The sequence below is a fragment of the Schistocerca cancellata genome, chromosome 8, assembly GCF_023864275.1.
Source record: "Schistocerca cancellata isolate TAMUIC-IGC-003103 chromosome 8, iqSchCanc2.1, whole genome shotgun sequence".
NCBI classification, from domain to species: domain Eukaryota; kingdom Metazoa; phylum Arthropoda; class Insecta; order Orthoptera; family Acrididae; genus Schistocerca; species Schistocerca cancellata.
Genome location: NC_064633.1, coordinates 567330859 through 567357614, shown reverse-complemented (window position 1 = coordinate 567357614; position 26756 = coordinate 567330859). Strand labels below are relative to the sequence as shown.

At 40.7% G+C, this 26756-nt stretch overlaps 1 protein-coding gene across 1 annotated transcript in view; it reads right to left on the bottom strand.

Moving 5' to 3' along the window:
* LOC126095030 (carbonic anhydrase-related protein 10-like) overlaps positions 1-26756 on the bottom strand; it is a 991041-nt gene that overhangs the window by 788540 nt on the left and 175745 nt on the right. The gene's annotated exons all lie outside the window — the stretch shown is intronic.

Here is a 26756-nt window from a genome sequence, read left to right as displayed (position 1 = left end):
CGGCGAACGGACGTGTAGCGGTGCCATTGCCTTCTGCGTATGTCTTCTGAGCAGCGATGTTAATCTCTGACGGTCTTTCTAGCGGTCAACTAGCAGTTTACCTAGCTGCTGAAGAGCAGAGAGAACGATGAAGCTGCAGTAAACAGGAAATATCTCATGCGAATCCGCAGCACGTGGTCTACTGGTTGACGCCCCAGCTTCTAGGTCGCCATATCCTGGCAGCGAATCTCAGTCGCGCAGGAAATTTTCTTCACTCAAGCGTAGGGTGTTTCTGGGACCATCACATCCCTCCTACAAAGACGCACAAGTCATCGAAGCGAGGTCAGCTACAAAGACTTACAGTAGGTTGCTGAACAATCCCAAATAGATCTCCCGAACGAAAGTGACATACGATCGTTTCATTTCATCTGTCTTCAGCCAATGAGAGCCATCTGCTTTTCTAATCATTCGCTTTCCTCTCTCTTGCTTTCTCCATCACTCTGGTGGGATTGATTACAGGTATTTTGCCAGTAGCTTATTCGGTCATTATTGGCTACTATATTCTTTTCCTCCAGCTTCTGGTAGAAATGTTTTTTTCCCTTCCTCCCTGTCACATGATTTCAGCATTTAACTGCACTTTCGTAAAGCTCCTATATTATGTCCTCACAACTGCAGGACAAGGTGGTCCCCTTATCGAGTCGTGCGAGTATCACTGGCAAACTCGGCGGCCAGCCACAGATCTCGACAATCTATCTTGGGGGAAGTGATAAACCCAGCTGTGCCTTTTTCAAAGGCAGCAGAGCGTAGCATCTACTTCATCATAAGATCACCAACCTTATTACTTCCAGTGATGGATAAAGCTTTTCTCAAAACTTTCCCATGAATTACAGTTTCTGACTATACGTGTGGGTATGAGCTACTGTTCTCTCTGGTATTTATACATACTGAGAGTTTCAACCAACTCTGTGCTACCAAGCATCGAAAAACCGAAGGCTGATTTTATGCAGATCTCAACTGTACTTGGTCCACTTCGTGAGGTAACGGGCGAATTGTGGCGCCCTGAAAATATTCTAAGTTCGGAGTTGGAGTGACCGCACGGGCTGCTCGGCTGGCGTGAGCCTCTTCGCAGGCTGACCACGTGGTGCCGGACGTTTACCAAAGCAAGGGGGGCCCAGCCCGAGCGCATTGCTGGGAACTCCGTGGTGACGCTGTGTCGATGAGAGAGACTTGTATGCCGGTAGTGCCAAGGATGGCGGACTTTGTGAAACCTTAATGGCAGACTTTTCGCAGTTCATACAGAAATTAATAGTAGCCAGAAGAATCATGATAGCTTCAAGATTTTAAACATGGCTGCAACAGCAACTGTTGAAATTCTTCACGATAAAGGATGACAGCCAAAACAGCTGAAGGATAAAATTTTTATTAAAATTCTTGACTAAGGTTTCGGTACATATAATTATACCTTCATCAGAAGTAAAAAATCCTGAACAGGAAGACACTTTTATTAGAAAAGCCTTAACATCGGAAGTGAGAAACACAAAAGCTTAAGTAACAGTGAAATTACCAGAGTAATACAGGCACAAAATCTTTTAGTTGCTTACTAAAATTACATCATGCAATGGAGATTAATAAATCAATTGTGTGAAAGGCGTCGTCAGTAATTAAGACATCTTCTCCATTTGTACAACATGACTATGGGCACAGGGTCAATGCGAACAGTTTAGCACCAGTACTTCTCCTATGAACTATCGAGACAAGAGTGTGAAAACACTAGGGCAGATGGTTTCGCCGAGAGAGGGCACTTGTGGTATGTGCCAGACACTCGTGCATATTTAAATCCATGAATACCTACATAAGCGCATCAAAAATTATTAAAAGTTGTGTTGATTCACACTTTCTGTCATAATAAATAAAACAGAGTACTAAATAAAACTTCCATAAGCTTTACTCCTCAAGAAAGCGCCATGCTAGCGAGAGGTTTTAAATACAATTTCATGCCTAGCCCTAACGACCCTGAAGTGGTGGATAATTTTATTGTTGACCTTAAAGTTGCTCTTGACTCTGTAAAAACAGAAAAATCACAACAAAATAGGATTTGCTCATGAATGTAGTGCAATTTTAGAAAGAGAGGTCAATTCGGTGAAAAACAATGACTTAAAACAGAGACGGGGTAGCATTATTACTAGTATTAACCGTAAATTAAAAAATAATGAGGCTCTTATCACTAAATCTGATAAAGGTAATTCTCTTTTTGTAGCCTATAAAAGTGAATATATTGCTAAAACTTTGGCTATTTTCGAGGAAAATGGGATATTAGAAATCGAGCAGGATCCTACCCCTATATTACAAATGCAAATTAGGGATATTTTAAGAAAAACTAAACATCTTATGAAAGAGTTTCAAAAGAAGACTCTAGTTAATATGAACCCTAGAGCACCTACGCTTAGAAGTCAGTTTAAGGTATACAAAAGTCAACACCCAATTCGTCCCATCGTTAACGGAATAAAGAGTCCACATCATAAATTAGCGAGATTCTTACACACTAAAATTAAAGAAGCCTTTCTTTTTTTGGAAACAATTATTCTGTTAAAAATAGTGCTGAGGTAATAAACAAGCTAAAATCGATAGAGATCATTTCTTCCTATCGTTTGGTTTCTTTTGACGTCGTGAGTTTATACACTAATGTTCCAGTTGATATTAATCTTAAGATTATTGAAGATAACATTCGACAACATAGAACTCTAAGTGAGCTACAGTTATCGGAACTTATGTCACTGCTGCAGGTCGTACTAGATTATAATTACTTTCAGTTTAATGGCAAAATGTATGAGCAACCATTCGGCTTAGCCATGGGTTACCCGTTAGCTGGTATCTTAGCTGACATCGTTGTGAATACGTTAGAAGAAAATTTCTTCAAAAACAATCCTGGGTTAGGTAATATGATTCCTTTCTATGCTCGTTATGTTGATGATATAATATTTCAAGGGAGTGACCAAGATCTACAACAACTGTTTCTTGTTTTCAACAGTTTTCACGAGAAAATGAAATTCATAAAAGAGATACAAAACAATGAGAGAGAACTGCCTTTCCTTGACTTGAAACTTAAGTTATCTTAAACACTATTAGCTTCGACATTTTTCGTAAAGAAACTTTTTCTGATAATATTATTCGAGTAGATTCTTGTCATCCTCAAACTCACAAAATCGCCTTCTTTCATTCTGCAATTCATCGTGCTGTGAGCACACCTTTAGAACAGAACTGTTTAGAAAAAGAAATATCTCTATTAAAAGCAATGGCTACTAACAATGGATACGACCCTAAATTAACTGACCAAATTGTTAAGAAAGAAACAGCTGTAAAATGTTCAACTCTAGGAGATAACAGGGCGAAAAAGAATTAGGGTAATAACTTTGTTTCTATTCCACTTTTGGGAGACGTTTCATATAAGATAAGAAGCCTTTTACAGAAACAATACGGTTATAGAGTTGCCTTTTCCGTAAATAATAGCCTGAAACAAAGAGTAATTCATACTATTGGAGCACGGGAAGAACTCGGCACTAATTCCGGTGTATACAAAATTACGTGTAACGACTGCCCAAACTATTACATTGGACAGACAGGTAGACCCATTAAAGTAAGGTATAAAGAACACACGTTAGGTGAAAATGGGGAAAACGTACATAATTCCACGTTTGCCGAGCATCTATGGCTCTTACAGCATACGCCACGTGAACTGGACGACGTAGATTTGCTTCATGAAGCGAATAAGGCTCACAAACTGGACTTGCTCGAAGAATTAGATATTTTCAAGTACTGTCACTAAAAGATGGTTTTGTTCTTAATGAACAGGTGCAGCTTAGAAACAAAAATTTTTTAGACACTTTCAAACCCCACCTTGCCTTAATGTAATATAGTCTGGCTGACTAGAAGTTAGTTTTTTTGGTTGTTGATGCCAGTGAAATGCGCTTTTCCTGTCTTTTTGGGATTTTACAGATTTTTTATGTTTTCTATTTGTGATTTTCGATGTGTATGTGTGGTTAATTGACTAGTATGTTTTTATTCACAACGACAGATGGTTTCGGTTTATTATAACATTTTGGTTGTTTTCGTTAGTATGTATTTCACCGCTTAGGTTACGCGAGATTCTGGCGCATTACACTAGTGTCCTCTCTCGTTAGATGTGTTCCATAGTGCAAGCTTCATCTGTTTGACGCTAGGTCACAGGTAAATTGGTTCCATATTTTCTATTTTACATAAAAGTTTTTAAATGGTCTGATATGTTTTATTTATTATGACAGAAAGTTTGAATCAACACAACTTTTAATAATTTTTGATGCACTTATGCGGGTATTCATGGATTTAAATATGCACGTGTGTCTGGCACATACCTCAAGTGCCCTCTCTCGGCGAAACCATCTGCCCTAGTGCTTTCACACTCTTGTCTCGATAGTTCATAGGCGAAGTACTGGTGCTAAACTGTTCGCATTGACCCTGTGCCCATAGTCATGTTGTGCAAATGGAGAAGATGTCTTAATTACTGACGACGCCTTTGGCACAATTGATTTATTAATCTCCATTGCATGATGTAATTTTAGTAAGTAACTAAAAGATTTTGTGCTTGTATTACTCTGGCATTTCACTGTTACTTAAGCTTTTGTGTTTCTCACTTCCGACATTTTTACGCCATTTTACACTTTAAATCACCATTTTATCGCCTGTTTTCCCTTGTTTCTTTCTTCTTCCTTTTTTTTAAAAAAAGTCTGTAGGCTGTAGAGCAGCGTAGTAAGCTGCTGCCAGCCCGCCCCCTTTGGGGGGAATTGAAAATCAATAAAGAAAAGAAAAATCACTTCCGATGCTAAGGCTTTTGTAATGAAAGTGTTTTCCTGTTCAGGACTTTTTACTTCTGATGAAGGTATATTTATTGTACCGAAACCTTGGTCAAGAATTTTAAGAATAATTTTATCCTGCAACTGTTTTGGCTGTCATCCTTTATCGTGAAGAATCATGATACCTCGAAAAGAAACACGTACATTACCATTATTGGCACAAAGATTGTGATAGTGTTATCAGATTTTCGATATGTTTATTAGTTTAAAGTTTAGTATCTGACTGTAAATTATACATTAACACCCAGCAACGAATCTCCAAAATCTAAACGTTTCATCCGATTTTGTCGATCGACATGTCTTTAGAAAGCTATTAGTGTAAACCTAAATTGGTATGAATTACAGGCATGTAACTTGAATAGTACATGAGGTTTTGGAAGTCAAATTGGCCAATTACTATTAGTCACGTCAGCCGTAAGTACTCCACAGTACAAGGTAGCAGCATGGTTATAAATACATGTTTCCATCTATGTCTTTGTTTATATTAGATATATAATATTCATGACGAAACTAATTAAATATTTACTGTGCTTTAGAACGCACAAAGTCATTAGCCTACTTGCCTATTTTTGCTTGCTATTCCTTTGATATATATTTATTTAATTTGTTTATGTATTTAATAATGTGTGTTAGAGCGTTTTTATAGTCCAGACGTAGAAATATTTTTTTTTTAATTTTCAAGTTTTTTAAATGTAAATCTAGTATTTCGAATGTGTTTCAAAATGTTTGTGAGTGTGCATTGGCTTGGAGACAGGGCAGGAGCGCTCTAGTCAATCACAGCGATCGTTCCAAAAAGGACATCTGGGGAGACCGAATGGAACGGGGGGGGGGGGGGGAAGAAGCATCGTTTCGACAGCAAGGGAGAGGACATGACGGCGCGACGGACGTACGGTCACAGGAAAAACTTGAAGAGTGCTGAGTGGTTTGCGCATGATCGTGGGAGATAGTAATACTTCAGACTGACGACTTCTGCATGTGTGAGATTTCTGTGGTTTCTACAGTGAAGACGTAGTCTGCGTTTATAAATGAATATCTCGAGAGCTGTGTTGTCGTTCATAACTAATTACGTGAAGTAGGAAGCTATAGTTTCCCTGTTATTCAACTTATATTTTATTTAATAGGTGGACCATCGACAACAATAAGTGTTTTGCAGGAATATACCACATTCACAAAAGCACTTCTACTATCGTACTCATCATTTTAAATCGTTAAGATAGTACCTGCAGATTTTATTTAATAGCAATCATTTATTTATAAATTTCTACGTTACATTCGCAATTGTTGAGTGATAGGAACCTTCTACCATTCGATTCATGTGTACATTCCTATTGTATACTGTAGACTCAGTAGTATTAGGCTTTTAGTGGGGCAACTACGTAGCCCAGCTCCTAGGCAACGAAACCAGTCGAAACCTTTAAGATTTCAACTTTGAGTCAGAGGGTACACAGTTGAGGGCCACCACACCACCAAATTCATTTCATAATTTTAATGTTTTTGAAAGCACGCAACTTCAATCCTCTACATCTACGAGTAATCAATGTAACCTACATCTGTTGGAATTGGTTACTGCAACCCTTTGTCTTCCTCTCCTCCTTGCGCAATGCCTGCTTTACGAAAATGACCAGTCCTTGATGTTTTCGGATGTGTCCTATTAAATGGCCTACTCGACTCGTTTCCTCTTTATAAGTTATGCAATGAACCAATCAATCTTCAACTTTTTCCTGTATCACCACATTCCAATAGGCTCAATCTTGTCTTGTCTAGACAGTATATCGTCCATATTTTACCTCTGTACAGAGCTAGGCTACAGGTAATTAAGCTCAGAAAAGACTTCCGAACACTAAAATTTATATTCTGTGCTAAGAGATTCCTCTATTTTCTACATGCATTGCCTTCAATTCCAACTGTCATTTCATATCCTCTCTCCTTCGGCAATCATTAAATATTTTTCTGCGCTAACGAAAAGATACACTTACCTATGTTACATTTGGTAATCTAATTCTCTCATCATCGTCTGATTCATTTCGACTACATTACCCTTGTTATATTTTTTCTGATATTCATATTACAATCTCATCGACAAACCTCGAATTTTCTTCTCCCTGATTAGTAATCACCTCTTGAGATATCACGTAGACCTCCTTCATTTCTTGCAGAATATACGGTCTGTCTAACATCGCGGACTGGTAACAACCGTACTCACTATCTTCTCAACTACTGCCTTCGTACCATGTCCTTCGGATCTCATAACTGCAGTCTGCTTTCTGTTCAAGTTGCAAACAACATTTTGCTCCCTGAAATTTATCCTTAAGTTTTACATCATTTCTGAGAGCGTATTCTAGTCAACGAAGTAAGTTATAAGTTTACTTAATGTGAGTAACGAAGGTTCCCGTAGTGAGAAAACCAATGGAAAACTAACTGTTGTTTCGTGAGTGACAGAGATTCGTAGGCCAAATAGCTAGCACATGCGTAAAGAGAAACGAATGACTCAAGGAACAGCGTAACTGAAAGACGTCATTATAATTTTAATAAGTAGTAAATGTAGGTAGGCGGGACAGAAGGAAGGGAAGTGGTTAATTGATTCACTACCAATTATCTTTGCTATATTCCACGCGGCTGAAGAAGATGATGTAGCGAAAAGATGATATTAAAAAACATGTTGGTAGTCTGGTTACTTGTAGGTGGGGCAAGAATTTGCCACCATAAATTTATTTTCTGGCCACAGTCACCTACGTGACGCCGTGATTGCGTAGGCAGGCGTGACTTCACCGAAGTTATGCCGACTGCGTTTCATTATGTCGCCCTTGACAGGTCTCCTCATTCATGGTGAAACTCTATGAGCTGCAAATATCGTGAAAAAGATAAATTGCCGTTGAACTTCGGTTCTTTGGCTGCTGCATTTTGGGAGACATTGCAAAGCATACTTAAGGCAAAATATTTCTTCTGTTTTGTCAAGAAAACGCTATATTTAGTACGTCCTTAAGTGACGATGTCGAGGACTCGGTTATCAATGTTAATCAGTCGCAGGCAGTGAAACAATAGTTTCTATTTTCTAGCACATTTCGGGCCCCTCATCACGGTAGTGCTTATTTCTTGTAAACTTACGGCACGTATTCAGCTACCTATGCTTTCAAGCATAAGGTTTGAAATTTTCGGGTACAATAAATATGAGTTCACAGCATACGATGCCTTCGGGAGACAGCGTCCATATTACAGATTGAATCTTAGACTCCAATGTAGAACGTGCACTGTTTTTGAAACACCGTGTCATAACAGACATGTGTATCGGATCCAGACACGAAACCAGAACCTTGGGTTTCACAGACAGTGAGATTACTGACTGAGCCATCGAGTCAGGACTAAAATCACGTCCATACACCTACAGGTGCAGCTCTCCCCCCTACCGCTTAATGTTGATAGGAACTTGCCTGGACTAGCAATATTGTGTGGGTAAACAGGTTTCTTGCTATCCACACAGTGTTGTGTGTGGAACTGCTTGGAAATAAAAATATTGGTACAAGATAGGAAAAGACTGGAGACACCATAAACTAATCGAATGGGACACTGTTTAAAATATGTGTATTTTGAAGGAAGCGGTGCTAACAAACGCCAGAGGAGACCACACAGAATAGTAGGGTCCAGGAACATTGTGAATGTGTTTTTAAGGACTGTAATGCAGACTGTTTAGTCTGAAAATTATTTATTACGCAAATAAACGTGGAGTTGGGGGTCGCGGACGTTTACGCTCATTAACTTGATGTTACAGAGGACTTCCCGGTCGAGAGTAGACGTAGAGAGGGGTCAGAGAGAGAGACAGAGACGGAGAGTGTGGGAGAGAGAGGGAGGAGGGGGGGGCGGGGGCGGGGGCGGGGGCACTGTGACGGTGGCGCGCTCACAAATATTGGAGTATGCGGGGCCACGCCCTCCAGATTTCCGCGCAGATAAGCGCACGTGTGTTGCCGGTCTGGGGACACGCTGCCCGACCACACGCGATTCACGGCGCTCGTGGCGACAGAGCTCTACTCTGTGTTCTACCAGCGACCCTGATATCTCTGATGCAGTGCCGTTCGTACCACTTAACTGTGCACTTTGCGTCGTTAATCGGTAACAGAGTGCACAAAAGCTGTATGATGAAGAGCTTCTGACAAGTTGCTTTGTAGGAAACTGTAGTCTCAGTTGATGAGGAGATTTAAGATAATTAATTTTTGCATCACCTGTGTGTCTATCATACATGACTGATTGGGAACAGAGATAGAAAGAATTAGTGATATGAAATTAAAACTATAGAGTTTTGTTAAACAGATACAAAACAATAACGAAAATAGGACAGTCTGCTCGAAAGTATACATCTATCAACATCCGTAGAAGTTAGAAACACTGCTGGGTAACATACAACAGCAAGTACTAGGTAAGGTATAGACCTTAATCAGAAGCATATAGCTAAGGTAGAATATTCCAAATTTTTAGGTGTGTCCATTGATGAGAGATTAAATTGGAAGAAACACATTGATGATCTGCTGAAACGTTTGAGTTCAGCTACTTAAGGGTCATTGCCAATTTTGGTGATAAACATCTTAGTAAATTAGCTTACTACGCCTATTTTCACTCGTTGCTTTCATATGGCATCATATTTTGGGGTAATTCATCACTGAGGAATAAAGTATTTATTGCACAAAAGCGTGTAATCAGAATAATAGCTGGAGTCCACCCAAGATCATCCTGCAGACATTTATAACAGTAGCTTCTCAGTATATATACTCTCTTATGAAATTTGTTATTAACAACCAAACCCAATTCAAAAGTAATAGCAGTGTGCATAACTACAATACTAGGAGAAAGGATGATCTTCACTATTCAAGATTAAATCTAACTTTGTCACAGAAAGGGGTGAATTATACTGGCACTAAAGTCTTTGGTCACTTACCAAATAGTATCAAAAGTCAGACAGATAACCAACAAGTATTTAAGAAGAAATTGAAAGAATTTCTGAATGACAACTCGTTCTACTCCATAGAGGAAGTTTTAGATATAAATTAAAAAAAAAGTATTTAAAAAAATTAAAAAAAATAAATAAAAACACAAAAAATGAAAAAGTTGTTATATTAACTTAAGTATGTTGTTAAATTAACTTAATTATGTCATGTATTGGAAAATTTGACTCGTTCCACATCATTACGAAATAACGTATTCATGATCCATGGAACTAGTATTAATCTAATCTAATCTAATCTAATCTAATCTAACATGTATGGATCCTGCTAGGCACATCTGTACTGTTCAATAACATAGCCTATCGTGCACTAAGTAACATACTTCAATCTTTTACGCACAACTGTGGAAGAAAAAAACTACTGCTGTGTAACATGGAATATCGCATGTGGTCCATAGCTTCCTTATATTATCCTTAGTACATCTAAGAAAGCAAATACTACTGCTAGGTTACGCAACTTATCGTGTACTGAATAACATGCTTGGATAGTCCTTGGGACAACTGTAGAGGTTAAAAAAACTGCTGGGTCCTCTTTGGCACATCTGTGGAAGCAAAAAGTACTGCTGGGTAACATAAAATGTCGTGCATTGAGTTACATGCTTGCATCCACCTTCGCACACTGATCCAAAGTTTCTTGAAGATGTCTAGTACTGTTCGTAAACGACGTTTGCAGGACAACTGATCGTATGACAACGACTGTGTACAGTGTTTATCGAGACAGCCCTTATAGTTTCTTCCAAAAAGGCAAGCCGTTGTTCTATTGGATTCACCTTGAAGTAGCTTCGCGCCAATATACGTAGGCAGACGTGATCTGCCTGTGTCCATGACCAAAGCCAAGCTTCAATGTGTTCTTGCCTTATGACAGCGGCTGAATGTTCGAACCACGTTGCTGTGGTGTACGCCTATCTGTACTGAGGATCACTGTAGCCATAGAGCACCGAAACACGTACGGTCTCAGCTTCAAATGATCTCTCGCTACGTGTTGACTGATTGAAGAGTGTACACGAGCCGCACTGTACCATTCAGGAAGCACAGCGAATTCTGCTGAAATCACACTGAGAACAGAAATTTACTTCTGCCCCTATTACAAAGGTGGCTTTATGTAGTGATTTCTTATTGTTAGAGGAGTCTTAGTATGTAATTTATAACGTTGGCGAGGAACTTGTTTTGAGTGTTATGTGAATGAAAAGAAGTATGAGGACTCAAGTGATGTGACCACATAGACCATACCGTCTGAATGACATCGAGGTTATCATTCGAGCCTCAGTTCGTCGGAGTGGGATTACTGGATGGAAACAGTTACTCTTTTTGTTAAGTGCACAGCGTAAAAAATTGTCCACAGGAAACATCACTCATAACACTGTGTAACGCTGACGCTACCCTGCTTAATAACTTAATCTGGTGACGAAGGAAGTCCACGAATTTATTCACGTGTGCCATGGCAAGCTGAGACCTCTCACTGACCGTGTAGAGCTCCAAAACGCCACGGATACTTGCTGTTTCTGATACACTGTGCAATGGGCCAGTTTGACTCAAAACTCTTTCTCCCACAAGTAGGCTACTTATGGATTACCTACTAGTCGAAAGCCGCCTTAGTCCTGTACAGAGCTCTTCAATTCACAAGGATTTTCTTGACTGGTTCCTGTCTACTCGAGACGTTAGCGAGGTCGGTAGCACGGACCTTTAAAAACTAGATCTCCACCTGAAGAACTGTGGATCGTAATAGTTGTCTCACCACATTCGATTTCGAATTTTTAATATACAGTGAGCCTGTATTGATTCTTCAGCGTTATACGTACCATTTCAAGTATTTATTTCATACAATATTACAAAATAAATCAATAAAACTGTAGTGTGCCATTGTTTAACAGGCTTGAGAATGCTATTACGACTTGGTAGTTTCTTCCACAGAAATTTATTTTCACAACATACTTTCGTTTGAGTGGAACATACGCAATTATTCAAAATAAGCAATACAGTCAAACGATTTTTGTGCTGTTTTGAGCATATAAATATACGATGGCATGCAACTTATTTTCGGGCCAAAGATGCAGAATTTTATCTTAACAGATCATATATCGATGATTATTATCATTTCAACTGAACATTGTAATCAATATACTTAACTTGCATGTTTCATGTCTCAAGTTATTTCCGTGAATGGAAAGTAAAGAAAAAGCATGTGTTTTAAATGAAGTCCAGTTAATAATTAATAAGTTACTGACTCCAATTTAATAATAAAAGACATTTTGAAATGGTAAATACTCTCATCTTTTACGCACAATATCCACCGTTCAGTTGGCTGCGATACCAGATCTAGTTCTTAGAATGCAATATCTATTCGTAAAGACTTGTTGTTGTTAATAAGGATGCTAAGGATGGGCTGCACATTATAACTATTCTTCTTCAGCTAGTACGCCGAAGGGGCAATGAAGGAAGTGAAAGTAAATTTTAGAATAAAAGTACAAATGGAACAGAAACCAGTGCTAAGTTTTGTCGGCTACAAAACCCCTTCTAACAGGATGTAAGAAAGAATCAGAAGCCCTTTTGAAAGGTATGGAAAAAATGCGTGTCACAGAATAAAGCTTAAGGAAAAAACAAAGACGAAGATAGTGGACATTAGCTAATGAAGACTTCTAGAACATCAAAATTACCAACACAAGTCTAAAGAGTTATATTTATGAACTAAATTACACTAAACGGCCGAAGACGACAGCGCATCACAAGCAGAATGGCACAGCAGAAAGAAGCTTGTTTCAACAAAGGATTCATTTCAAAGAATAAAATATGAGAAGAAGACTGTGGTAGACCCTTATCCTAGGAGGTGGTTCAACAACAAAGTACACCGTGGTTCAACAACAAAGTTAGGAAACTACTGCGAAAGCAAAGAGAGCTTCACTGCAAGTTTAAACGCAGCCAAAGCCTCTCAGACAAAGAGAACCTAAACGATGTCAAAGTCAGCGTAAGGAGGGCTATGACTGAAGCATTCAGTGAATTCGAAATTAAAATTCTATGACTTGACAGAAGCTCCTAGGAAGTTCTGGTCTTACGTTAAATCAGTAAGTGGATCAAAACAGCATAGCCAGACACTCTGGGATGATGGTGATGGCACTGAAACAGAGGATGACACGCGTAAAGCTGAAATACTAAACACCTTTCTCCAAAGCTGTTTCACACAGAAAGACCTCACCGCTGTTCCTTCTCTAAATCACCGCACGAACGAAAAAATGGCTGACATCGAAATAAGTGTCCAAAGAATAGAAAAGCAACTGAAATCACTCAACAGAGGAAAGTCCACTGGACCTGACGGGATACCAATTCGATTCTACACAGAGTACGCGAAAGAACTTCCCCCGTTCTAACAGCCGTGTATCGCAAGTCTCTAGAGGAACGGAAGGTTCCAAATGATTGGAAAAGAGCACAGGTAGACCCAGTTTTCAAGAAGGGTCGTCGAGCAGATGCGCAAAACTATAGGCCTATATCTCTGACATCGATCTGTTGTAGAATTTTAGAACATGTTTTTTGCTCGCGTATCATGACATTTCTGGAAACCCAGAATCTCTGTAGGAATCAACATGGATTCCAGAAACAGCGATCATGTGAGACCCAACTTGCTTTATTTGTTCATGAGACCCAGAAAACATTAGATACAGGCTCCCAGGTAGATGCCATTTTCCTTGACTTTCGGAAGGCGTTCGATACAGTTCCGCACTGTCGCCTGATAAACATAGTAAGAGCCGACGGAATATCAGACCAGCTGTGTGGCTGGATTGAAGAGTTTTTATCAAACAGAACAGAGCATGTTGTTCTCAACGAAGAGACGTCTACAGACGTTAAAGTAACCTCTGGTGTGCCACAGGGGAGTGTTATGGGACCATTGCTTTTTCCAATACATATAAGTGACCTAGTAGATAGTGTCGGAAGTTCCATGCTGTTTTCGCGGATGATGCAGTAGTATACAGAGAAGTTGCAGCATTAGAAAACTGCAGCGACATGCAAGAAGATCTGCAGCAGATAGGCGCTTGGTGCAGGGAGTGGCAACTGACCATTAACACAGACAAATGTGAAGTATTGCGAATACATAGAAATAAGGATCCTTTATTGTATGATTATATGATAGCGGAACAAACACTGGTAGCAGTTACTTATGTAAAATATCTGGGAGTATGCGTATGGAACGAATTGAAGTGGAATGATCATATAAAATTAATTGTTGGTAAGGCGATTGCCAGGTTGAGATTCATTGGGAGAGTCCTTAGAAAATGTAGTCCATCAACAAAGGAGGTGGCTTACAAAACACTCGTTCGACTTATAGTCGATTATTGCTCATCAGTGTGGGATCCACACCAGGTCAGGTTGACAGATAGAGAAGATCCAAAGAAGAGCGGCGCGTTTCGTCACAGGATTATTCGGTAAGCGTGATAGCGTTATGGAGATGTTTAGCCAACTCAAGTGGCAGACTCTTCAAGAGAGGCGCTCTGCATCGTGGTGTAGCTTGCTGTCCAGGTTTCGAGAGGGTGCGTTTCTCGATGAGGTATCGAATATATTGCTTCCGCCTACTCATACCTCCCGAGGAGATCACGAATGTAAAATTAGAGATATTCGAGCGGCCACGGAGGGTTTCCGGCAGTCGTTCTTCCCGTGAACAATACGCGACTGGAACAGAAAAGGGAGGTAATGACAGTGGCACGTAAAGTGCCCTCCGCCACACACCGTTGGGTGGCTAGCGGAGTATAAATGTAAATGTAGATGTAGATGTAGATGTAGGTCTGAGTTTGGAAATCTACTATGGCAGCCTGAAATAGTTAACTTCGAGATGACAAAAGCTGTAGAGGGGTAAAATAGTGTGTGCAGGAAATGGATAAAACTTGCAAAACAGATTACAAAGGATGTAAAGTAAATGTTAGTCCAAGAGAGAAAAAGTAGTGTACAGAGTCATATCCGCCAAATGAGTTATGACTTAAAGGAAACAAATGGTCAAATAAAGAAAAAAATACCACATACTGTAACTGAAATCATGATACAGTTAGTCATTTCAGACACTAAAAGTGGTTCATCTCTTCAATATTATCAATTAGTGAAAACAATCAAATTTGCAAAATATCTCATTTTCATCGTAGACCATAGCGTGTTGTTTCATAAACACGCAATATCTGATAATTGATTCAGGTCTGTCGGATCCAATGAATATAGTTCAGTGCAATGGAGGTGCTGGCAGTGCCCCCAGTGTAGGCCCTGCCTTTGGTGGTCCCTTTGAAGATGCTGCTGCAGATAGGCGGTTAGGTTAGCAGCGTGTGGCTGGCGCGTAGGTGCCTGAGATAAGGGGCCGGCGGTCGATGCCTGGAGGGGCGGTGCTCGGCCCGAGTGGCGGAAGGCCGCCGAGAGCGCATTAGAGCGGCGCGCCGCTGTCCCCCCACACCCCCGCCTCTACACGCCGGCCTGGCAGGGTCGCCATCCTAGTGAGCTGTCGCGACCTCCTCAATGAACAGACACCTGCCAAAAGCTGCAGTGTACGGTGCAATCTCGTGAATTATGAGACGCACGTCCCAATTGGGAATGTGGTACTTTACACACTGGCAAATGTACTAGTTCCTCTGTATTATTTCGCTTTTAATTACACTCCAAAGAACAGCTGTAGAAGAACACAAAGTAAGAAATAGAGAAATCAGCATCCATTTAAATATTTCTCCTAATGAAACAACTATTTTACTGAAGCCTGAAATTGTCAGGGAGGAGATAACTGTCTTAATGTAGTTTCTTAATTTTGTTAAGTAAAGGAACTTTTAATGCCTATATCGCAATGTTTCTATTACAACCCAAATTTGATAACTAGACTCAATTTCCGTCTAAAACCGATGTCAGTCTGTAAACAAGCGGATGAGAAGTAGCCAAAGAAAATTTTATACAGCCAAGTAGGCTATAAAAACGCTGTATAAAAGCTTACCAAAAATATAACAGGTAGCCAGTTCCAACAGTACAAGTGAACATTTGAGAAATCAGTTTTACAGTTTGGTACAAAATATGGTAACGTTTAAAAGATAACTTAGTTCAAAACATGCAATGCCATGCAGTGGTAAAAATCCACGACAATCGCAGTACATGCTTTAAAAACGTCATCACGAGCATTCCAGGTTGTAGATGGTTCGAAATAATTTTACACAAGAAATCTTAAAGAACATAAGTCTACATCAAAGTGAATTTTAAAATTTTAGAGAGAACAATGACAAGAACTTATAATTATGAAGCAGGTATGTTGTGATGTATTTAGACATAAGTTTTTAAGATTTCTGGTCTGAAATTTTTCTTCTCTAAAATTCTTTCGGTAGGTCTACAAACCTGACACACTCAGTGCAATGTTTTAAAACTATGTACCGTCATTTTCTGGGAATTTACGAATGCACGTCATGGCATGACTACACATAATGACACTTTCCAATGAATATTAGCCACCTTTTTACGTTTTTAAGAGCGTGTTATTTGTACTGCATTGTTAAGTACACTTTCGCTACTGGAACTGGCTCCTCATTATATTTTTTGGTGAGCTTTTACACAGTGTACTTTATTGTATAAATTTTTCTTATGCTGTTTTCCTAGTTGTGTACAGTTCTGAAGTTTCTTGTGGATAGCAACCGAAACTAGTTATCATGCTTTAATTGTAGTGAGAAAATTGCGGCGTAGGCACTAAAAGCTTTAAAATATATTTGTTTAACATGTCAGAAATACGCTACTGTTTCTGAAACTCTAATAATCAGAAGGAATGATATGAATCATTCCCAGATCATAGAATGTGGAGAAGAGTGATTATGACAGCAGAGAAATGGCGTTCAAGTAGGCCCAATAGCGCCCTCTTCTGCGAGACCGGGTAGGTCTGCGTTACGCTAGACTCCGTCGGTGGAGAGCCATCAGACGAGGTGAGAACGTGGAACCAAATACGGGGATGCCTCGTCGACGTGAAAGGACGCAGTACTGTCACGTAAGTGAGTTCCATAGGGTCGACAGATTAGTCTGGAGGAAAAATGATTTGCTTTATCGCTCAAATCGGCTCGAACAGGTATGCTGCTATGGTTTGCGTCGGTGTATCATTAGATAGAAGAGTGTTGTTCACAGCGTTTAGTGGCTTCGGTCTCACACCACATGTCCACAGAGCTGTATGACAGACATCTTGTCCGTATGATTGTTACCAAAAGAAGAACTTTGTCCACAGTGTTGGCTCGTATTTGAAGACTGCAGCGGTTGTGGGCACGTCTGCGTGGACAGATAGACGCCATCTGCTGTTGCCAGGATTGGTGATACGCGTTTCATTGCGTTGCCTTCCTTTGACTAGGAATAATCGACGATTCAAAGTTGAATGGTACATGAACGTCGTCACTGGTCGACTGAGTGGTAAAAATTATTGTTATCTTACGAGTCCCAGTGCACCTCCATCAGTGATGGCCGTGTGCGTTTCAGAAGCTGCCGTGGTGAACACAGTCGGTCAGACTTTACTGTTAGGTTGTAAAGTGACCATTTCCAAGTCTCATACTATGGGGTGTGATTGGCTACAGCACGTGATCTCGCACCCTGTGTATCGGGAAGAATCTAAACAGCAACCGCTACAACATGAAGGGTTTAGATTCCGAGACACTGCATCTCCTGCAGGGAGCTTCACATGCCACATTTTAGCAGGGACAGTTGCCGGCCAGATATGTCAAGGAATCTGCAAGTCTTCTTCGGAGGAAGACTACTACTGATGGGTCCGTGACCTACATGTTTGCCTGACATGTTGCCCATCGAAAGTATCTGGGATATGGACACGGCAATTCTCGTCCTCCACCAAACAATGTCGACTCATTCTTGACGCTCGGTAACCACAACTCGCTAGCAGTTTATTCCCCAACAGCACATCCAGGCCCTCTTTGATTCCATGCAATGAAATCTAAAGGCTTTAATTGCAGCAAATGTCGTCTCCACACTGTAATTAATTCCCACGGTCAGAGTCTATGTATAAATCTTTAATACTGACCATTTGTGTGTTGTTGTATCGCTAACCTGTGAAATAAATTTCGTTGTAATCACATATCTCCTTCTTGATACAAGAATGTGTTTTTTTTAAATACTTAGTTATCAGGGGTGAGGTGTATAAAGTGAACCTGCAACTTGTGTAGAATCCAGACTGCAGTTACAAAATTGTAAGCATATGGAAGGAAGACTGTTGTTCAGAACGAAGTGAAACGTTGTTATAATCGCCCATGTTTTTCACCCTATACAAAGAATAAGCTGAAAAGAGAGCCGAGAAGAAATTTAAGAAAAAGGAATTGTCGTTCAGAGGAAAGATATAAAAATCGTCATCGTTTGCTAATGCCATAGTAATTCCGTGAGAGATGGCAGAGGGCCAAATATATGCTGACCGGCGTGAGCAGAGGTTATTACGTGATTCTCTATAAAAATAAAAAAAGATGGAGGACTCTAATCGGATTAGTGCCCCCATAATTTTACGAAAGTCTGGAGTCACTTGTGTTCCAGTCGCTTCGAACACACGTTATTTTATAGTGGGTTGTAGCACAAACAGATACACACTGCCGCAGAACGTTATTTGTGCAGGATAACCGAGAAAGAAGAGCAAAACCGGGCCAAAAAGTGACGCGTTCTGTTGCAGCTAAGAGAAAAGAAAAACTTCCGAACCAGAATGCCGTGGACGAATTTCATGAACGAAAAACGTTGGTGATTGTTGTGTGTTATGGAGAGACAACGGAAGAAAAAAACTGATTATTATTAATAGTGACTTGGTCTCGAGCTGACGGGCATGTGTATTAGTATTGTATTGTTGAGAAGAAATGGTATTTAATTTGGTTGAATTCAGTCGTGTGCGAATGCCCTAAGAAAGTGTGGGCTTACTGTTTAATGTGGCAGTGAAATGGTATATTGAATTTTGAATGTAGAATATGTTAACAGCAACTCAATTCTGAGGGAGTCTTTATTTGGACTAGATAATAGGATTTTGGAATAGTAGAAGAATTTTCACCTTCTTCAAAATATAGAATCTTCGGAGAAGAGTTTGATGCAAGCAGAAGACGCCGGAGCTGCGGGGAAGCTGAGCCTGTATCTGGCATTCAAGTAAGTTCACACTGATAGTCGAAGGAGGGCGGCTTTAAGTTTCAGAGAAGATACAACGGGGCACCGCATGTCACAATTGAGTTAGGTAATGAGACGCTACTTGGCTGCAGACGTAAAAGAGGATATAAAATGCATTGTAATAACAGTGAGAAGAACTTTACTAAAACTGAGAAATATGTTCACATCTAGTAAAAATTAGAGTATTGGGAACTTTTTGTTCTCAAAGTTTATATCTGGAGTGTTGCTCTATGTGGAAGTGAAACTTCAGTGGTACGCTGGATTGAGAGGGAGAGAACACAGGCATTTGGAATATGGTTATAAGGAATAATGTTGGACGTTAAATGGCACATCTCGGGTACAAGAAGAGCTCTAAGTTGATTGAGCAAATTGTGGGTCTTCAAGGAATGGAGAGAAGTGTATTGGATAAAAATTGCGATGGGAAAATCAACACTTAAATGTGGTCAGCAAGTTCAAATGGATATAAAGCTGCAGTAATTATGAAATGAAGAGACTTGTGCAGAATTGATTACCTTGGAGCGCTACATCAAATCAGGTTACTCATGCAATGTTACCATATGCCAAGAAAAATAACAACAAGAAGAACAACAATGTTTTACTATAACCGACGAGCTTGTTTTCCTTTGTGCCATTTTTAAAACATATATTCCTTATATAAATACAACGTTAAGTGAAACTCTTAATACCATAGCAATAATTTCAATTGAATATCTCTTGTAACCGTTGGAATGACACGTAAGAAATTTCAAAAGTGAGTATTCTAGGTTACTGTAGATTAATTCTTACAAAGAAGAAGACAGCAACCAGCCACTATTAACACTGCTATTTATTTAGGTACATATCGCCGTAACCGGTATCGAACAGGCAAGTTCATCATCAGACGGCTGTTCACAAGATTTGCAAGATACACTTTACATAATCGTCAGTTTTTGATTTTTATTCTTCCACTGTGGCGAAATATTCTTGGTGTGTTGGTGCCCTATGGTAGAAAACAGTGTTAGAAGTGCCCTATGTGATCATAATTAACCTCCAAACTATGAAATACAGAGAAAATAGATATGTGAGGTTAAGTGGTTGTGGTACTTACGTCGAGTTTGTTGCGAAGTTTCAGGATTGCTTCTGTGAATGATACTTACATGGTATTATGTAAATACTGTGCTATAAACAAGGAGCAACATAGAAGTAAGATAAAAATGAATAATATGACAGTAACAATTAACATCACTTAGTACCCTGAAATTTTGAATCAAGTATAGTTACAGCAAAGTATTTTTTCCCCAAGGAATCAAGGTAGCATTACAGGTGTCTATATAACAAAGAATAAACGTTACATTGTGAGTGTACCATATTCAGTGATCATTAATTACAAATAAATTGCGAAAATGTGGTGGCTAGTTGTATGTGTGTTACTTATATGGTATTGTGTAAATACAATGCAATACACATGTGACATCATATACATGAGATAATGAATAATGGGACAGTAGTAATTATATTAATATAGTATGGCAGACCACTTTTATTTTTAAATCAATTTTACAGTTGCTGTAATATGTGACTGAGCAGGCAGCCATATTATGATGTAATACTTTATTTGGATTAATGACTGCATGTTGCTGTTAAAAGGTGTAATGTTTATTTATGTTTTAAACTGGATAATAGGTGAGTGAAATTTTGTAGAAAGGTTGCATTGGCTAGCTGTGTCTGTTCATTGAGAATATGATGTAGTGATTTGCTTTTATGTGTTTATATTTCTATCTCTTCAAGCAGATTCATGAGGCTACCTTTCTCAGCATGCTGCAATATTTGGATGTGGTCTTCAATGTTTTGTACTCCACACTTACTGAGAGTTGTGTGCATTGCAAATGCAGGTTTAGAAGGATTGTTCAGACATATGGCATCTAAATGTTCTTTGAATCTAATCCCAAAGTTTCAACCAGTCTGTCCAATATAGAAGGAGGGGCAATTTTGGCATCTGAGTTTATATATACCTGATCTTTTGTATGGGGGGTTGTTATTCTTTATGTTATGAATGGTTAGCTGCTGAAGTTTATGGTTTGTGTGGAAGCTTACATTTATGTTTGTGTTGTTGAAAAGATTACTTATTTTATGGGACATGCTCCCTAGAAAAGGAAGTGGGTCATATTTTCTGCTGCTTTGTGAAGGCTTTTGTGGTGATTGCATAGGCTTCTCGTGTGGGGCTTTGTTGGTTGCTGTTTTTTGGATTTTTGTGATAATTTATCAATCATGTGTGGGTTATATGCATTGTTTAGAGCTATGGCTTTGATGATATTGGTTTCTTTATATTGTTCAACTGGTTCCAGTGGGTTTTACCTTATCGCTCTCCAGACCATTAGGTATGGGACGGACCAGTGTGTCTTCGACGTGTGCACTCTAGGAGAAAGCGGTCACCAGGTGTACATCATAGGCGCGAAGGACCATCACTTGCATGCATACGGAATCTTCTTTCACCGTTGAAAACCACGGTGCGCCATTCCATCTTTCAATTGACCCTCTGTGAGCCTCTGCTGGTACCAGTCAAGCCGTGCACGACAATGCCGTGGCGCGAGTGGAAGACGGGATAGAGGTTAGCGCGCCCGCAGTCCCACTGCGAATAACCTGTTGCAACAGTTCGTGTGGACACATCTGTGCTCATAGGCCCTCTTATCTGTTCTGTGGTAGCTGTACGATATCTGCTGTCCTTACAGTACAATGATTCTGGCGAGCGACTGTGCTACATGGACGTGATGATGATGATGATGATGATGTTTTGTTTGTGGGGCGCTCAACTGCGCGGTCATCAGCGCCCGTCATGGACGTTCAGAACCTTGGTTACAGGTATAATAACATTCACGTGACCTCTAACACAACCATCGTTGCCCAACTGACGCAGTGAGTCCAACTTGTGTGGCAATTCCCCGAAAGGACGATCCCGTCAATCGCAAGGCCACACTTGTACCCCATCTCCCTTTCAAACTCATTCATTTAGCCGTAGGATGCACGAGTTCTTTTCCATGGCTTGGTTGCGTGCTTGCTTCACAGACATGCATTGCAGTAAGCCTTCTTGCTCCGACCACACCATATTAAAGGGCAGATACAGTCAGCTGAGTCAATAATTACATAGATCTGAAGATGTTCCAGAGGGATCGAATTGAGTAATCTAATTAAAAATGTGAAACTGAAACGGAGCAATAAATAAGAATTACCTTAAATATGAATACGGCTGCTGAATCTCTCAAGACGAGTATGTCGTCTATAATGTAAATATTAAGCTACATGCAGCTGGAAAACACAGATTGCTTAGAATCGCTTCCAATTTCTAGGTAGGATAACTTGAAAACTGCAAGTAACTCTGTGTGTATTTCGAAATCAGACACCCGTTTCTCGGACAGTTCGACGTAGTCTACCGTTATTGATAAACATACAGGAAATTAACGTTGATTTCTTCATGCACCTGCGTACCGAAGAACTGTATAGAAACATGAAAATTTACTTGTTTGTTTCTTTTTACTAACGACTCTGTATGCAGATAGGTGGATGCATTATTGAGTGAAAGGAATTATTGATTCACAAAAAAATAAAAAACGTTTCAGCATAAGCTACACAATTATTTCTGTTTCCCTCACTAAAGTAATGATATTGTAGTTTGAAATAACCGAGCTAAGGACGCACATTAAGGTAACGTTCTCGGCTCTGGAGTGTTTCTGGCTTAGATGAGTATCATTTTATAAAATGGTCACAGGATTAAACGGTTGACAAGTAGTGTTACTAATTGGAAACAGTCCCTATCCTCTTTCGTATTTTATATACACTCCTGGAAATGGAAAAAAGAACACATTGACACCGGTGTGTCAGACCCACCATACCTGCTCCGGACACTGCGAGAGGGCTGTACAAGCAATGATCACACGCACGGCACAGCGGACACACCAGGAACCGCGGTGTTGGCCGTCGAATGGCGCTAGCTGCGCAGCATTTGTGCACCGCCGCCGCCAGTGTCAGCCAGTTTGCCGTCGCATACGGAGCTCCATCGCAGTCTTTAACACTGGTAGCATGCCGCGACAGCGTGGACGTGAACCGTATGTGCAGTTGACGGACTTTGAGCGAGGGCGTATAGTGGGCATGCGGGAGGCTGGGTGGACGTACCGCCGAATTGCTCAACACGTGGGGCGTGAGGTCTCCACAGTACATCGATGTTGCCGCCAGTGGTCGGCGGAAGGTGCACGTGCCCGTCGACCTGGGACCGGACCGCAGCGACGCACGGATGCACGCCAAGACCGTAGGATCCTACGCAGTGCCGTAGGGGACCGCACCGCCACTTCCCAGCAAATTAGGGACACTGTTGCTCCTGGGGTATCGGCGAGGACCATTCGCAACCGTCTCCATGAAGCTGGGCTACGGTCCCGCACACTGTTAGGCCGTCTTCCGCTCACGCCCCAACATCGTGCAGCCCGCCTCCAGTGGTGTCGCGACAGACGTGAATGGAGGGACGAATGGAGACGTGTCGTCTTCAGCGATGAGAGTCGCTTCTGCCTTGGTGCCAATGATGGTCGTATGCGTGTTTGGCGCCGTGCAGGTGAGCGCCACAATCAGGACTGCATACGACCGAGGCACACAGGGCCAACACCCGGCATCATGGTGTGGGGAGCGATCTCCTACACTGGCCGTACACCACTGGTGATCGTCGAGGGGACACTGAATAGTGCACGGTACATCCAAACCGTCATCGAACCCATCGTTCTACCATTCCTAGACCGGCAAGGGAACTTGCTGTTCCAACAGGACAATGCACGTCCGCATGTATCCCGTGCCACCCAACGTGCTCTAGAAGGTGTAAGTCAACTACCCTGGCCAGCAAGATCTCCGGATCTGTCCCCCATTGAGCATGTTTGGGACTGGATGAAGCGTCGTCTCACGCGGTCTGCACGTCCAGCACGAACGCTGGGCCAACTGAGGCGCCAGGTGGAAATGGCATGGCAAGCCGTTCCACAGGACTACATCCAGCATCTCTACGATCGTCTCCATGGGAGAATAGCAGCCTGCATTGCTGCGAAAGGTGGATATACACTGTACTAGTGCCGACATTGTGCATGCTCTGTTGCCTGTGTCTATGTGCCTGTGGTTCTGTCAGTGTGATCATGTGATGTATCTGACCCCAGGAATGTGTCAATAAAGTTTCCTCTTCCTGGGACAATGAATTCACGGTGTTCTTATTTGAGTTTCCAGGAGTGTACATGAAACGCTGAAGGGCCTAAATTGGCCATCTTCATTTAACAGTGTCCCAACACGAACTACTGTCTTCATTTTTCTGACCGTCCGAGCTGGAATGTTATGTACATCCATTAGTCTACTGATTAAAATCGGCAATTAAATCGTAGTTCCGGTACAATATTCTATCAGACGTTACCTGAAAATTAAGAAATAAATGAAAATTTTCGTCCATGTGCTATCTTTTTTTGGTTTTACATTCGTGATTTTCGTTCTCGATACCATCAGAAAAATATACTTTTAAAAATTGCTTGGACAGACCAGTGCCATTACAGGTTATGCAATGTTATGTAGACGAAACTGTTCAGGTAAGAGGGTTTCAGCAAAGTCAATTAGACCCCAAAGGTTTACTACAGAAAGTAAGAAAAGAAGTGCAAAAGAATTAGATCAAGTAATATTCGAGTTTCGTAATATAATGCAAAAATATTGCTTGTGAACAGTAATATAGATAATATCACGTATAAGCACGAAATATTAAACGTAATTTACAACAGCTAAATCAAAGACTGTGCCTTACGTAGCTATCAGTGTGTTAGCCATGAAAGTATATACACTTACAACAAGTAAAATTTCAGATATAATTTTAAATGAATTTACAAAAAAATGTTGAAATGTGTGTGAAATCTTACGGGACTTAACTGCTAAGGTCATCAGTCCCTAAGCTTACACACTATTTAACCTAAATTATCCTAAGTACAAAGACACGCACCCATGCCCGAGGGAGTACTCGAACCTCCGCCGGGACCAGCCGCACAGTCCACGACTGCAGCGCCCAAGACCGCTCGGCTAATCCCGCGCGGCATGAATTTACAAGTGCCATTCCACAGGTAATGGAACACATTTTCTTTCTCGGCCATTTTCGATTAAAAACCCTGCGGAATTTGTTATGGGACTTCGTGGAATATTCCATATTCAGCCCATATAGTTTTCTGAACTTCCGATAGGTGGCGACGCTAAACGTAGCCTTCAAAATGGCGTCTGTAAAGGTGGTGCTTTCCAAACAGAGAGTTGTCATTGAGTTTCTTCTGGAGCATGAAGAATGACTACGGAGACCTGGCAGTGAAAAAAAGCCCAGTGAGTCGTTGGGTGAGGCGTTCGTCTTAATCACAACAGTGTCGCTCAAACCTATCCGATCTTCCGCATGCTGGCCGTTCGGCCGGCTGTAACGTCTGCAATATTGGAATGTGTGGATACTCTCATTCCAAGTGATTGAAATGTCACAAAGAAAAGCCTCGCTGCACAACTGGACTTCTCTGTTGGTAGAGGTGACACGCTCGCACTCCAGTTAGCGAACTCAAAGGTGTATGACAGCTGGGTCCCTCACCACCTAACGGAAGAAAAATGGTTCAAATGGCTCTGAGCACTATGGGACTTAACATCTGAGGTCATCAGTCCCCTAGAACGTAGAACTACTTAAACCTAACTAACCTAAGGACATCACACACATCCACGCCCGAGGCAGGATTCGAACCTGTGACCGTAGCGGCAGTACACTTCCGGACTGAAGCGCCTAGAACCACTCGGCCACACCGGTTGGTACCTAACGGAAGACCACACATCTTCCGACTTGTTTGATCCAATGCAGGATGCACTTCATGGGAATAAGTACATGGGTGATGAGAAGGTTAGTGATGCACAAGACGTTGGCTGCGACATCGAGCAGTGGAGTTGTACTGCGTTCATGCAGGCCCTCCCAGTAAGGTGCCGTAAGGCCGTCTCATTGAAGGGAGATTTGTAAAATAGGGTTTTGTAGCCAAAAGAGTGGGGAATAATATGGTATATTGGAATCATGAATAAAAAACCAGCTTTCTTTCAGAAAGATAATGTGTTGCGCTACTTATCGAACTCCCCTCGTAGCAGGTGTACTAATTCAGTGGCGTACTTTTAAGTAACTCGAGGGTAAAACATTCTTCTTTATGTCACTTTCATAAACTGTTACAGTATATTTCTAGATCTCTGTCCAGGTTCATTCTCTGTAGTATCTGTAGAAAGTATCTTAAGCCCTGTGTTTGTATCGTTGAAATAATGGACACATCCATCAACATGGGAGGAGCTCTCCTAATTCATGAGAAAGATTTGGAAGCCTTTAAGTGTTCGTTTTAACTCCATTTAAAGTTTCCTCCCGTGTGGTCTATGTAGTATGAGGGACACATGAAACAAACTGTTTTACAAACATAAAATATTTCCCTTAAGTGTATGTTCGCTAAGAAAAGTAACGAAACACGTTTTATACAAAAATTGCAGCTTTTTAAGTGTTTATGTTATTCATATTTGTTACGTTACTTAATATTTGTATTTTCGTCGAATGTACGCAGGCAACACTCACGCTGTTAATAAAATATTTCTTTCACTAAAATTTTTCACGTGAAACTTCCCAGGGCTCTGTTATATTTACATTTTGCACACAATTCTTAGACAGAAAATGTGAAATGTAAGAACTGAAAGTAGAATTATAACATCAAGGAAAATTTTAAACGACAGGGAGAGCAGCTTGCTTGGCTTGTGTGTGTGGAAGTTCATCA